The following is an 11807-nucleotide window of genomic DNA, read 5'->3' on the forward strand; positions in this document are numbered from 1 at the left end:
TCAGACCCTAAGGATGGCAGCACTGGACGCTGTTCTTTCAATTAATGATGGTAGCATCGCAAGGGCCAACGTTTTGAAGGCGTGTAGATTGAACCCGGGGCGCAACACCATCGAGTGGCTGAGGGAAACTGACCATAAGAGTATGTACTTTGCGGACCGAGCAACACGACAGCTGACGAAAGAGGCCTGGCAAGCAAATTGACAAGCCCAAACGCAAAACATTGACTGCGACAGTCACTATGAAGTAAGGGGCTATTAAACCAATGGCTATGAATGTGTTCGTGCGAATAAAAAATTGTGTTTCACATCTTTTTTCACTTTAGGCTCAATTATCTCAAAACAGTGTTTTTTCTTACAAAGGTACCATTATTTCCATTGTCTTTCCAGACAGTCGGCTGATTTTCTTTCGCAATCATCCACATAAGCGTTGGCAACTACTGAACTAGAATTAAGCAATTTCACTCAGTAGTTTTTTCGTTATGAATTTTCAAATGTGAAAATAAAGCCGATATTTATATACTACAGGTAGAAATTTCATTAAAAATAAAATTTTCAACGCATTTCAATTATTCTAGTTCAGTAAAAAGAGCGCAAAATTTGGAACAAAATGATATATATATTACCAGGGTACACCTATTAGTTGGCTAGAAACATGTACCTCAACATGGCCTAAAATGCATGGGAAGTATAGAGCTTACCCTGTGCCCTTAATATGCCTAGATATAAAACGTAGTTGCTGTCCTGTGCATGACGTCAAAAAGCGAGAAGCGAAATAAATGCAAAGGTATATACGATGTTTTATTTTTTTGCAAACCTACAGCAGTAAATGGCTTTGCAAGATACATCACGGACGCTGTATTTTGTCTTGCCTGCCAGCTGGGAGCCTTGAAAATGTGCTCAGGATATCAAAGAGTATAAAAATACTAATATTCCTTGGTTACTAATCTATTATTTATACTGAGGAGTAACAGTGCCAGCACTGAGCAAAAAAAAAAAGATTTCAGGCATTGTACAAAAAACGTTGCGTTACGATTACAGCGCAGGCTTAAAAGCGAGAAAGTCTGAATTTTGAATAGAACAGGTATTATTCAGGCGAAATTTTCTTTATGGTTTCATGTAGGCTGTGTAAAAATGTCTTCGTGTCAACGCGCGCTAAAATACAGCGGTGTATTGTGCGGCAGCAAAGATAGAAGATATGCGCTTTCCTTAAATATCCTGAAATTTCCGCGGATTTCGAGACATTTATCATGCTATAATTCAGGTTCGTGGCATCGCAAAGCCTGATTGCGCACGTTTTCACGGGGTACGTCACAGGAAATGTGGCGTTAGCGCGCGTATATAAACGCAGGCGCGAAGCCCTACATCAGAGCGAGTCGTTTCCTAACACTTCTGACGATGAAGACGCCAACCTGCTTTCTATGCGCCCTACTATGTCTCATGGTAGTATTAGTGCAAGGTAAACAATTCCGAAATTTTCTTTAAGATACATGTTCTTGTGCGCTACGCTTGATATTATTACAAACTCGCTTTCTTTAAATCTAAGATGGAAAAGTGCATGAGCCTTATTATAAATTAGAGATTAGAGGAGAAAACGGTGCTGAAAGTAAAATGAGGAAAATTTGTAAATTGTTTGGTCTAACGTTTCGATAAGAACCACACAGCTAGGGGGACCATAAGAGGTCTCTAAACAGTTCTGAACCAGTTAGGTTCTTTAACGTGTGTTGACGTCCCGCTGCAAGCGAGCGTATTTTCATCATCATCATCAAGGCCTCTCCCATGTGTCTCGAATTAACCCTGTCCTTTGCCAGTTGCGGCCACCGTATTCCCTGAAATTTCTTAATCTGATCCTCCCACCTAACTTTCTGCCGCCCCCTCCTACGTTTGCCTTCTCTTGGAATCCACTTAAAGCCCAGCGGTTTTCTTCGCATTACATGCTCTGCCCAAGCCCACTTCTTCATCTTGATTTCAACTAGGATATCATTAACGCGCGTTTGTTCTGTCACCCACTCACCCTGCTTCCGATCTCTTAACGTTACACTTATCATTTTTCTTTCCATAGCTCGCTGCGTTGTCCTTAACTTAAGCTGAACCCTCTTTTTTGCCTCCACGTTTCTGCCCCATAGGTGAGTACCGGTAAGATACACCTGTTGTATACTTTTCTCTTGAGGGATATTGGTAAACTGCCGTTCATGATCTGAGGTAACCTCCCATATGCGCTCCACCCCATTCTTATTCTTCTAGTTATATCCCTCTCATTATCTGGATCAGCTGTCACTACCTGCCCTATATAGACATATTCTCCTAGTACTTCTAGCACCTGGCTACGAACTGCGAACTTGCTTAGAGTGTAGAAAGGAATCTGAGTTTGAGTGGATACGTGACTGTCCCGTTTCACGCGGACACGTGAGAGCTGGTACTGTCTCGTGGATTCAGAGCGGAAACACGAAAAAAAGCGCCATTGATTCCATTTCACTAGGCCGGTAGTGGGAATGAGTGCATTGCATTGGATACCACCAGCTCAACATTAGCACAAGAGGCCTTTGTGGTCATGAGGACACATGGGTCGTTTGTGGTGGTGGAGTTCATTAAAAGGCAGGTAGTGACTTGATTGATGCGAGGCAGGTAGTGACTGGAGACCTGGATCACAAGAGTGAGATAATTTCAATAAGAATGGAATGGAGCGCATTTCGCACGTGCTCTTGATCATGAATGCTAATTTACCAATATACCTCAAGATATATATATCACACATGTATCTTACCAGTACTGACCTGTGGGGCAGATATATGGTTTCTAAGGAAGAGAACTCAACTTAAATTGACAATTGTGGGAGCTATGGTAGAGAAATGATAGGTTTAACATTATGAGACAAACATAGACCAGAGTGCGTCAGTTAGCAAACCCGAATTATTGACATCCTAGCTGAAATAAAGGAGAGGAAATATAATTGGGCAAGGCATGTAGTGCGAAGTCAATACAACCGATGGTGGTTAGGGGTAACGGATTGGATTTCAAAAAAAAGCAAGCGTAGCAGGGCAGCCGAAGGTTAAGTGGGCGGAGGAGATTAAAAATTTTGCGGAGGGTGGCCGCGGCTGGCCAAGGACATCTCTAATTGTAGAGATATCGCAGATACCTTTATAACGCAGCACGTGCACTCAGAATGCTGTTCATGGCAGGAGCTTGTTAGGTTGGTCACCCGTTATTGCTGCCAGGACTGTGCAGGCGATGACTGAAATGCCGTCCACATGGCGTCGATCCTTTTTTTTTCGAAAGAGTGCAAACCCTGGAAAACCACCGTTTTGCTGACATTAGCCACCGGCCGCATTTAGTAGGGATAGAAAATGTGTGGCCATGTGCCGCTCGGTTGATGTGTACGGAATAATGAACCTCACTAGTCCGCGTACGTCGTGTACTTAGGTAAAAAACAGTCGACCATGCTCCACCCTACTTTGAAAATGACGCCGTTTCAAAAAGTTACCGTGGCCACCGTTACGCACGCTTCAGTAAATAGACCTGAGCAGCTAAACGACGCTGGGATATAGTAAGTATTTGAACAATACTGCGAGGCTAACTCTATTGTTTAAAGGTAGTTAATAATAGTGGAACGACATACTTCGTTTATGAAAGCAGGACTCCAGTAACGACTTCACATGTTTGTTGAGAGGCCATCTTATCGCATTACAAGAACAATTTACAAGACTCAAAAGAGCCAAGGAGAATAAAGTGGGCATTCTGCGTTCAACATGGCCTGGAAGGAAGTATACTATATGAAAAAAGTTGTGTGGCTGGTTAAGGATAATGGGCGTTTGAAAGGGTTTTAAGGAGAGGGGAATTGTAATCATCACCACTTCGAAAGTCCCGGCTTCTGCTTATCCTGGGAGAGCCACAGTACACCGCCCAGATGCACTCTCCTTGCGCTCCTCGCTTTTGGAAACACTGTTAGTGACTTCAATATTCAGCGAATTGCACTTCGGCTAATTCGACCATATTTGCAATCATCGGATATCAATAGAAACAATATGAATCTAAAGGAAGATTCGAAAGCCGTAGACCGCAGGAAACATCCTGTGCAAGCATAGAAGTCTTAAGTTCTCAATGGTGCAAAGTGTTCGTAAAGTTGTGACTACATTTTAATCGCAGGGTATAAACGGCCCAAATTTTGCAACGCGCAACCGAAGGAGGGACAATGCGGGCACGAACGGCCTTCAATCGAAAGATGGTACTTTGATGCGAGATACGGGTACTGCGGTCCCTTCCTGTGGGGCGGATGCGGCGGAAATAATAACAACTTTCCCAACTGTACACTCTGCATGACTGTTTGTTCGGGTGAGTGACATCGTATCTTGTTACGCGTGGTGCTTTGTGAATCAGAAACGCGATATTTGTAACTGAGCATCAGGAAGACAAAGAGAAAATTTAATACCGGTGGTGTTTATGAGTTCAGTAATCGCTTAACGATGAACTGATGTCCACGTCAACCTCGTCTCATAGCAATGTTTATCCCATGGTACTCTTTTTGACTACTGCAATCCGCCAGAGAGAGTTCATTCCGAGTATTTTCGGACAAAAATTTCGAATATTGAAAAATTCTGATACTATTATGGTTCTCTTGAACGTAATAGTCCACTATTCTGATATGTAACGAAATCTTTCTTTTAACGACTTTACATTGATCGCATCGACCAGTTAGGACTGCCATAGAAAACCAATGTGGAACGCTGTTGACGATAGCCAAAAAGTTAATATAAAAAAATGGACAGCCGTCGGATGGTCTGCGGATAAAGTGATTGTTACTCTGAAATCTTACATTTTATGAAAGAGTTGACTTCATAGGCTGTATCCAGCTCAGAAATGCTTTTGTATGGACTTTTTGGTACTTTTAGTATGTAAAGAAGTAGCCTAACGCAACAGCTACCCACATTAAGTAAACAGGGAAATTTAGCGCACTTAATAAATGGGAGTTCTTTAACTATCCCCATTTTCGAGGTAAAGGCTTCAATGAGACCTCGCTTTGTCGCTGATCATTAAGAGAAAATCAAAGGAAGAAGTCACGCCAGCTCATTCTTTTAGATAACTCTCTGCTAACGGGTGGTCTATATTTCCTGCTCCTTCGATTAAGTTTCTTGGAAAAAGTTGGTATGCTTTGTATTCATGGCCAGTAGATGTGCACACGGGAGTTGATTCCTTCATAATGAGTTTGTGTTAGGCTTCTGTTTAATGAGTGCATCTCGTAGTAGGAGGGCATGCATTGTCACAGCCATTGCGCTATAGCAACGTTTTTATGTAGTTGTTTGGCGTGGAGGGTAATTTTTGATCACACATGTTTCTCTTACAGATCACCCGGATCCCGAAGGCGCCTGCCGCAATATTCTCAACGCCCCATGAGAGAGCAAGAACACCTGAGCAAAAAAATTACTATTCTTGGTCTTGAACATCACAGCACATTTTGTTTGATGCCAGGTCAAGAAAAATAAAAATTAGGAGGACGCTTAAGGTTCGCCTTAAGAGTAGACGCGATAGCGCCTTCTCCTTTTTCCTCTTCTCATTCCTTTTCTTTTTCACTTCTCATCTAAACTCAAGTTGTGGTCGAGTTCGTCGGCACATGGTTCCCAACAAACCCGATGCCATGAACGCCAGCACACAGCTTCCGCGCCGAACGAACGGGCAGCAAGCCGCAAGCGTCGTGGTGAACGCGCCTTGGATGTGCGCTGCGTTGTTCGCCGCTCACCACGTGATTCCTGCGTCCCCGCACAGGCCCAGGGGCTGCGCCCGAACGGGACGAGCGAAAAGCGCGGCCGCCGCGCGCTATCTGTTGGGGCAGTGGCGTACATTGCAAAGAGGAGGAGGAGGAAGGAGTGGTTTTGGTGGGCGCCGCCTGACGGCGCTACGTGTGCGCCAAGCAAAGAGGAAAAGTAGCGGAAACGTACTACTCGCTTAACTGCGACTTCTGTAATTTCCTTGCTCGTAATTACTAATATACACCACAGTTCATGTCTATAAAGCACCCTTCTAAGACAACACCGTATTCACTAGACGCGCCTTTGTTCATTCCAAAGCATCGAGCTGTCGTGGCGGAGTGGTTAGCGTGCCCGTCTCGCACTCCGGAGGCCTCGGTTTCAATCTCCAACTCGACCAATTTCCTACTCGGTTTTATTTATTAATGCTTCTGGGACTTTTCCCTCACGGCCAACGCCGCCGACGACGACACCAGCTTTTCTGCGACACGAGGCCGTTAACGCTATCGCGGTAAAAAGACAAAATAGAACCCTTTATAACTCTCTGAGAAAAAAACACTTGAGAGATGCTTTCGCACTGAGAGAATGCGAAAGCATTGTCGCCACCACGGCACTCGTCGTCTCTTTGCTCCTCTTTGATACTCTTTGTCCCTCTGCTTCTCGCTACTTTTCTTTGGTACTCTTTGCCTCGTCACTGGGCATGTCAGCTGGCCTTCGGTCAGCACCCTCTGAGAGCCGATTCATGTTAATTACCTAATTATTTTACTCTCATCACAACCCTTCACGTGAATCACATACTTAGATTTTAAATTTGGCGCCAGCACGGCTTTTCTCTGCGCCCACTATATTCCCGTCCAGCCTAATCAACCGTCCAATGGTTTTTGCTGATAATTATTCATCTAATTAATCTATGTCTATCAAACTTTTTATTGGATCTTTTATCAGTCATCGAATAGTTTCAATTCATTTCAAACTATATTCTTCTCTTCGCCTATTTTTCTCCTAATTTACCGTCTACGGCTTGTTAAAGATGGGGCTTGAATCCCACCGCTGCCACCAGTGTTAAAGACGGGACTTCAACCCCACCGCTGGAACCAGTGTTGGACACGGAGGGGTCCCGGAGATGACAGACTCGTTCAGCCCTGCAGGTCCCGGCTCCGAATGACGGTGTCGGACTGCGTTATCGAGGAAACTGTTCAGAAGGGTTTCTTCTACATATTTACAGATGAGAATGGAATGCTCCGATCACACAACAACATACCGTTAAATACGATTCGTATTCTTCAGATCCCTGACTGGGGAATTTAGTTCGAAGAATATTGTCCAATCGGATGGGCAGTTGATGACGCTGCCGGTACCAGCCACGGCAGGGGCGGTGCTGATGCTCTCTCGCTCTCTCACAGCTCGAGGGATGAGAAGGGGAAGATCAACAAACACTGAGTTGTCGCCATGTCCACTGCGGCTAGACTACTGTGCGTTGCAGCCGCGGGAAAGGAGTATCCCGCAGTCTCCCCGCAGGTGAATGAACCTCCTCGAACTCCCCCGGCGGATGGCCGAAGCACGAGATCTCTTCGAGTACACAGCGTCTTTCAATTAGCAGCCTCGCTCAGCGTGACCTTGCGTAGCATCGCCCCGTCCGTTGACCCGAAGACCGACTCGGCCAATGTATACCGCTGCTTCCGCCGTGCTTCCTGTGCATTTCTGCTTCCACCGTTGCTGCTGCTGTCGCAAGCTCTCGCCGCATCTTTGCTTAACGACGACCCAGGTCTGATAGTAATTTCTCCCAGGCCCGTGGGACACAGCGTCCTTCGATCGGTTCGGAGGTTCGGTGGTTTGGAGTGGAACGACACCGTCCGTCGTCGTCTAGGCTACTGCCGCCGGCGCCAGGCCTCGTCGTATCCCTTGCTTCGCGATGAGTCACACCCGGCTCCCAGGTCCGCGTTCCCCACTCTTAACAGGCTCTTCTATAGTTCACTGACTATCTCGGCGTTTACATGAGCCCGACAATAGTCGGGTTAAGCAGGCTGTCGGGCCGAGAACCGGTTGTCGGGCTCATGTATACGCTACGGGGTCGAGCAAAGGGACCGTCGAGTCGAGCTGGGCCAGCCCGGCTGCAGGGGGTCGGTTGGCTCTGCCCGACCCGGTTGGAAGGAGCATGTATACGCTGCCGCATCGGATTAGCGCCTCCTCTCTTGCCTCCTCTCCGGTCTGGCTGGCACTTTGCAGGAACTCGGAGCACTCGGCGCGCGCGCTCTTTCTTACGGCCTGTGCATGAGGGGCAGCTGCTACCTATCGCCGCAACTCTCCGGGGGCTGGTTCGGTTACTTTGCACATATTGCTGAACGGCTGCTCCGAGTACTGAACAAGAACTTGACAACCATATCTTATGCATCCACTGCTATCGGCACGCAAGGCAGGGAACTAGTAGATGGATCTCAAAACATTCAAGTCGGCATGCAATGATGGCGCATAGTATTTGTGAATAGGGCTGTATCATTTGCGACTAGCAGGAATAAAAGTGAGGCAAGATATTACAGGGCGAAGCCACGGTAAGGAAAACATTTATTTTCAACTTCAGGGCTGCCACAGTCTCTTTGATGCTTGGAAATGTATGAACAAAATAATAGCACTTGCCGTTTGAAAACATTCGAAGTATCTGTGCCATCTGTTCTCACTGCGTGAAACACACCAGATCAGAAAGATCCTTTGCTCTTTGGAACTCCGATATCGTTTCACATACTTAGAAGGACTGAAAACAATAACAGGCGCTGCTTGTAATGACCGATACAACATTGTCGTGCGGCTCGCAGTTCAAAGGATGTCAGTTACAGCCTTAAATGCTTTCGCGTTGGCTTGTGGATGAAACCAGACGGCTTGTCATTTTGGTTTGTCAATTTCTTTGTGTAGTTAACGAGAAGAATTCGGAGAAACTTCTCAGATATGAGGTGTATTAAGCATTTGGTGCGGCTTCTGTCAACCCCTTCCGGGCAGCATAGGACGGGTGAATCTTCTAGATGTGGTTCAACGATTAGTCACAAGACTTCGAGAATTTCGATCGTGGGAGATACTTGACCGCCTTTTCAAAAAAAAAACGCCGAAATCACTAGAAACACCGGCTTTGGATAGTGGGTTTCACCATGCTTTGTTCTCTCGGCGCCTGCTCAGGCCGTAAGAAGTGAGCCAGAAAGCGCGCGCGTCGAGACCGGCCGTGCTCGGAGATATTTTTTCCGGCAGCGGAGACACCCATTGGAAACCAAAGCGAGCCGCTGCCGGCCTCGAAGACAGCGCGCACGTGAACGGCCGACCGGAAAGAGCAGCAGTCGGGAAAGGGAACTTTTCGTCTGGGCGTTCCTCCTCCTCTAGCATGCGTGTAGTTTGTGTGCTCGACGCTAGGGATAGCGACGATCTCTGCCCGACAGAAAACCGGTTCATGTAAACGCGGTAGGGTCGGGCTGGTCAGCCCGACATCTGGCGCACCCCTAACCGACCCGCAACGTCCGGCTCCATGTATACGAGGCTGATATCGACAAACGCGCTATTTCGATGGTTCTTTTTATATCTGACTCTAATTACTTAACTAATCATCCTACTGGCATCAAATTTTTTGCGCATCATACTCATCGTCCCCTATTCATTACAACCATCCGTTTAATCCTACCTCTTGTGAGAACGACACTACTCCGGACACGTTTTGATGACACGACATCACCGACATACCCTCGATATGATTTCGCTTTGAAAAAATGAGAGAGAATGATTACGACATTCCTATACAGTGCGCAAGCATGACGTATCCATATATGCTGTATTTCTCTTTCTCTCATTAAAGGGTGTACAAGTTATGAGGTGGCAGTTGGTTAGATTCTTTCAGAAGACAGGCAGCTACCATGGCCGCCGCCAATAAGCCGCGTAGCTTCGGCGGGTCAGGAAGCTCCGCCTCCGAAGGTGGGGCTGGCGGAGGGACGCCGACTTTCCAGCGTGCACAAAGTGAAGAGAGGAGGGGGAAAGGCGCGAAGAAGATTAAATTCAAATTTTGTCTACAAATAACTTAGCTTCTACAAAGAGCATGAAAAAAAAATCTTGCTGCAGAATATTTGCGAAGCGGCGTGCTTTAACATCCCAGGAGACCCCAACTTTATTAGAGCCCCTTTCAGAGCCGCTTTATCATTCACAGAGCCCTGGAAATCTTCGTACGACTGCCGGAGAAGAGCTGCAGCGGTTAAGCGGTGTGCTATTGCTCTGATATGGGAGGTCCTACCACCGCTGAAATTCCTGCGGTTCAGGTTGCTCTTCTCGAGCCACAGCCCAAGAACAGCAGGTGCTGATACCAGTAGAATTTGTGCGATCCACGTTGCTATCGGACAGACAAGCGCTAGACGATTTTGCTAGGCTGTATTACTTCCTTCGCACCAATATGTGTTAAGGGGAGAATGTGAGACATATTGATGAGGTCTCTTGCATGACCTTGATACTTCCACAGATTCAGAAGCCCGCTGGCTGTTCTTTCACCTCGTTTCAGCTACGTCATTTGCTCAATCGACAAAGTGGGGGTTGCGGTGATATCCACTGTCGCCTTCTGCTTTATTGGGTTCTATTTACGAGAATACATTTAAATTACTCAAGCATTCCCATTCTTCTCAAAGAAGCGCTAAACTTGCATTCACTCCCCCCCCCCCCCCCCCGTTCTTCTCTCCGTCCTATTACCACTGCTGGTAGTTGAAGAACAGGCGGCGTACAGAACTAGTGATAGACTATATCTACCCCTTCTCTTGCTACAGCAATTTTGGCTTCTGTGCCGTCCTCTGGAGTTAATTGGTTTCATGCTTACTGTCATCTTCAGTATAGGGATTATTCCGCATTCGTAGCGCTTGCTTGCGTTAGCTAACTATTGGAGTGATACCGACGTATTTGGTCTTCAGCGTTGCACACAACGTTGCCGACGCCGTTTGCGTCTTCACTGTAGGCGATAATTTCCAGGTTCACCCGATGGACCACTGAGTTTAACATCTCCGTGCGTGCGGCAAGGGGGCCCACATAGGTTGGGGTGTCGGTGCTCTTGAAAATGCCTAATACCTGTGCTACACAGATACGTTGGAATGGCATTCGATTCGAAAGGCATTCGAAATTCCGAATGGCATTCCGACTGGGCGGACTCAAGCGATGCTACACGACCATTTGCAAACCATTTGCATTCGAAACATTGATTATTCTATCGCCATGCTTCAGGGGCGCTCCTGCCGTCAAGTTTTGTTTTTAAAAGTGTAGCAGCGGCATTTTTATTTGTATATGCACTCCGCTAGAAAATTTATCCTTTCAGCAATAAAGCGTCTTTTCCAAGAAATTATAGCATTTATTCATTACTGAGCGCTTCTGTTTTCGAAAATAGGCATAGGCCCGCAGGCCTGAAGTCTTTTTTTTTTTTTTGCGGTCTGTTGGCTACATTGGTGTTCAACTACTGCGTCGCTGCGAGTGAGTCGCTATTTTCTGCGCAACCTTGTGAACATGAGTGGCGTGATCCTCACCAGCTGCTTTCTCACTTTGCATTGATCTAAGGCGATGGAAAGCTAGCGATGGAAAGTAAAGTGATAGATGTAATGTTGACAGACATGCAGAGAGGACCGTGAGTCAGGGAACAAACGCAAGTTAATAACGTTCTAGTCGAAATCAAGAACAAATGGGATTGGCCAGGGCATGTAATGGGAAGGCGTGACTACTGATGGTGATTAAGGGGGACAGACTGGATTCCAAGAGGAGGCAAGAGTGACAAGGTGTGGCAGAGAGTTTGACGCGCATGTAATTTTAAGTTTGTGGCGATTGGGCGGCCGCAGCTAGCCCAGGACAGGATTCATCGCAGAAATATGGGCAATGTCTTTGTCCTGCAGTGGGTGTAGTCGGGCTAATGATGATGATACTCAACCCACAAAATCCTCTGGCAGGATGTCGTGTTGCACAGGCATGGTATCGGACGGCGGTTTTTATTAATCGACCAGATTGACCCCACGGTTAGAAAGCTACAGGCGCGGAAAGCAGTGGCGGCGGAGATACAAAAACGTCGTGGGGCAAGTTCACCAG

Source organism: Amblyomma mixtum, chromosome 8 (genome assembly GCF_055824585.1).
Source record: "Amblyomma mixtum isolate Tamu chromosome 8, ASM5582458v1, whole genome shotgun sequence".
Lineage (NCBI taxonomy): Eukaryota > Metazoa > Arthropoda > Arachnida > Ixodida > Ixodidae > Amblyomma > Amblyomma mixtum.